Source organism: Camelus ferus, chromosome 14 (genome assembly GCF_009834535.1).
Source record: "Camelus ferus isolate YT-003-E chromosome 14, BCGSAC_Cfer_1.0, whole genome shotgun sequence".
NCBI lineage: Eukaryota > Metazoa > Chordata > Mammalia > Artiodactyla > Camelidae > Camelus > Camelus ferus.
The window spans coordinates 45,956,339-45,960,615 of record NC_045709.1 but is presented as its reverse complement, the minus strand read 5'-3'; the positions used below and the strand labels follow the sequence as shown (position 1 = coordinate 45,960,615).

General features: G+C 34.2%; 1 non-coding gene across 1 annotated transcript; it reads right to left on the bottom strand.

The window, feature by feature from the left end:
• Positions 1-3,752: 3,752 nt before the first annotated feature.
• Positions 3,753-3,824, bottom strand: TRNAV-AAC. The gene has a single exon. It is a non-coding gene; the product is annotated as a tRNA-Val (tRNA).
• Between the last annotated feature and the right edge of the window lie 453 nt (positions 3,825-4,277).

Sequence of the window (4,277 nt, the reverse complement as noted above, 5' to 3'; positions counted from 1 at the left end):
GTCTGCTTATATTTCATTTTTGATAAAATATATATTGAGTCTTTTTGTCAGAGGCACTGTGTATCAAGTGAAAAAGGCAAGAATTCTGCCCTGTAAATGCTTGTATGAGAGTTGGAAAAAAAAAAGTAAAACAAGCAGCTGGTTACATAAAGTGTGTCAGTTTGTATGATAGGGGAACAGTTTGCTGTAAGAGCTCAGAGGACAGTCAAGTAAAACAGACCAAAAATGTCAGGATATCAGATGTAATAAATTGATCTCTGCTTTTCCTAGACTCCCACAACCTACTTTGATCTCAGGGCATCCTACTGTATCTATTCGGTCATCTTGAAAACTGCTTCCCCTAAACAATCACATTAATTCACTTCCTCAGACCTGCTCAGATATTCATCTTATCAGAGTGGTTTTCCTGGCCATGCCGTCTCTCCATGATGCTTTCTCACCTTAAAAGCTAGTTTATTTTTCCTTATTACACATGATGCCACTATCTTCTTTGCATGCTTTTGTGTGAGACCCCGGTGGAGCAGGAATTCTCTCTGTATTATTTACCAATGTATTTTTCTTAGTATGTACAATAAATCTTGACACAGGGTTGGCACTCAAAACAATTGTGTTGAACAAGTGAATGTGTGTATGTATGTGTGTGTGTATACATATATGTAATTTAACATTTGGAATATGGATATAAATTAACCAGAGATGGAAAAAAGCAGGGATTGGATTTCAGGCAGACAAAAAACTTGAGCCCACAGCCAGACATTTGGGAAAATGTACTTTCAAGCAACTGAGCAATATTGTGTAGCTGGAATACTGGATGTGAAACTAAGGATGGGGGCAGTGAAGCAGGAGGAGAGGCTGCAATAATCATTGGGTATTAGATCAAGCAGAATGGATCGGGAGGGAAAAGACTGGGTCAGATAGGCCAGTTGGGGGAATGTGGCAGTAATCTGGGTGACAGATGATGGTAGTTTACACTCAGGAGGGTGTGGTAAGTTAAAAATCGGACATATAACAATGTTCAGGAAATAGAATTACATACCTTTAAATTAATTTGACATGGAGGTAAGGAAAAAAAACAGATCAAGAATAAAATTTAAGTTTCTTATTTGCAAAATGTTACTGCACAGAGGAGAAAAAACAGGGCAAGTGGTGTGGATTGTGATTGGAATAGTGGGCACTTTGAGTTTGAAATGCCTGTCGAATATCTAACTGGACTTGTCCAGTAGGAAATTTGCTATATAGATCTAAAGATTGGGCAAGACCTAGGAACTAGAGGTAGACATTTGAAAGCCTGTGAGTGATAGTTGATGCCATAGAAGTGGATGAGATAAATCAGAGAGAACTTGTGGAATAAAGTGGACCTGGAAACTCTGGAGTTGGGAAGGGAATAATAGGCTCCACAGTATTGATCTTGTCATAGAGTGAGGAATGCCGCATTCTTCATGAGAACTGAAGATATTATTATCTCATGGCTTCTATATATATTTTTTTAATATTGGCACTGTTCTGTATAATTATGTGAAATGCTCTAGTCTCACTTATCAAACTTACCCTTTTGTCAGAATACATTCATATAAAATCCATAGATATTTAATGTAGACTTCTAATTATTGAAAATTATGTGACTAAGGATATTTGTGTTTTGATTTGGCTTCTCCCAGAACCAAATCCAGAACAAGAAAATGTGTGAAAGTAGTTTATTTGGGAGGTACAAGGGACATCAGTTAGTATGAGAGTGGAGAAGTTGGTAAGGAGAGGAACTACAGTTAATAAAGTGTATGCTTTCCATCTGAATGCCATTATGAGTGTCTGGAACTTAATTTCAAGGGGGAAGTTCTGGAAAACGGTATAAAACACATGCTTCAAATTATACTATCTTAAGGGAGTTGTTGTATGTGCATAAAAATTCCCATCAGACATTAGCTGAGAGATGATCTTGGAGGTGTTAATTTCTTACCTACCACCAGTCTGCAGTGCATATGGGCAGAGGACTTAAGGCTGTGGAGGATGCCTCCAGGCAGAGAGATGCTGATGTTGGCACAGTAGGAGCAAGTGACAAAGCCTGAACTATCTGGACCAGGCACTGAAGAGATTCAAATTTTTCAAACTGTTCCAGTATTGTTTTATTCATTAGTAAAACCATCCTACTAGCCTACCACAAATATTTTGTATTTAATTGATTCAGTATTTTCAAAATTAATTTTAGATTCAGTGTTTATTAAGGCCAATTTTATGCTTTTCTTATGGTCTTCAAGCATGCAAGAGTGACTGTGTATTATACAACCAAAACACTCTCCAGAATGCATATTACCCTTTAAAATTTAGTTTAAATATTAGTGAAATAATACCAAATCTTAGGTTAATTATTCTAAAGAATACACAGTTTACAGCAATTACCAACATATAAATTCCCTTATACTTGAATTATTTTGGCTAAAATTGCTAAAATGAAATAGAATTTAGAATAAATTTACTGTTTCCATAGTTGCTTTATTCCAAGTGTGCTGCATTAGTCTACTTTTCTATCCTTCTCAAATCTCTGAATTTGACTAATCACAAATAATAGTTACTGAATGCATTTTCAATTAATTATATAAAAGGGATCTCATACAATGCCCCTATATTTTTTCTATTCGTTTTATGCTGCTGTTTGTTTATCCATTATATTTTTAGCAAACATTTTTATTTGTTACATTTAATTTGTTTCCTAAAAGCATCTTGCCACATGGTTTGTTTTGTTTATTTTGTTGAAAAAATATTTATAAAAAATGTTGGAAAAATGTGGAAACAAGTCTTTAAACAGCAATTTAATAAAAACCAGTTTGTGATCTACAATTAATGTGGAATTAATCATTTAACATTTTATACCCTTTAACATATATTTCTACTTAGAAGTATTTGCCTGAACATAGCCCTAAAAAAGATCTACCTCCTAAAATGTGAGGTCATTTTTACATTTGTTTTACCTAATATAGAGTAAAATTTTGTAAAACATTTATTAAGATTATAATAACACATTTTGTATTTATTTGGGTACCAAGTGTTAATAACAATTGTCTTTAAATTAGTTGTATTTGGAATCTTTAGCACTATATGATTTAGAAAAAGAGTATTTCTTTAAGTTTATAATTTTTTTGTGTACCACAAAAACTTTGCTAAGTGATCATTACTTTTTAAAAAAGTTTTATTGAGGTCTAATTTGTATACTAAAAACTGTACATATTAAATACATACAATTTGATGTTGTACATAATGCATATACTCGTGTGATAATCATTGCAATCAAGGTAATAAGCATATCCAACACCTCCAAATGTTTCCTCTTGCCCTTTGTGTGTGTGTGTTTATGTGTGTGTGTGTGAGTGTGTATGTGTATGTTAAGAATATTTACCATGAGATATACCCTATTGACATTTTTTAACGTGTACAATAGAGTACTTCTAGGGACTCTCTGTACAAAAGTACAACAGATCTGCAGAATCATTCATTTACATAATTGACACTTCATACCCATCTAACATCAACTTCCTGTTTCCTTCTACTATCATTCTACACTGTACTTCTGTGAGTTTGACTACTTTAGATTCCACATATAAAGAGAATCATGCAGCATTTGTCCTTCCTTCTGTGACTGAATTATTTCATTTAGCACAATGCCCTCTAGGTTCCTCCATGTTGTCTCTTCTTCTTCTTTTTTTTTTTTTTTTTGATCTTTTTGTGGGGGGAGGTAATTAGGTTTACTTATTTACTTTTGATGGAGGTACTGGGGATTGAACCCAGGACCTTGTGCATGTTAAGCACGCACTCTACCACTGAGCTATACCCTCCTCCCCATGTTGTCTCAAGTGTCAGGATTTCCTTCTCTTTTAAGGTTGAATAATATTCCATTGTACATATATATATACCACATTTACTTTATCCATTCATCATTGATGGGCGTTTAGGTTGTTTTCTTTACTTGGCTGTTGTGAATAATGATCCAATGAATATGAAGTGCAGATATCTCTTCAAGATCCTAATTTCAGTAATTTTGGATATGCTCTCAGAAATGTGATTTCTGGATCATATGGTAATTCTGTTCTTATTTTACTGAGGGACTTCCATGCTGTTTTCCATGGCAGCTGCACCAATTTACATTCCCACCAACAATGTACAAGAGTTCTAATTTCTCCACATCCTTGTCAGTGCTTCTTATCTTTTGTCTTTTTGATAATATCAATCCTAATAGGTGTAAGGTTACATCTTATTGTGGGTTTGATTTGCATTTCCCTGGTGATTAG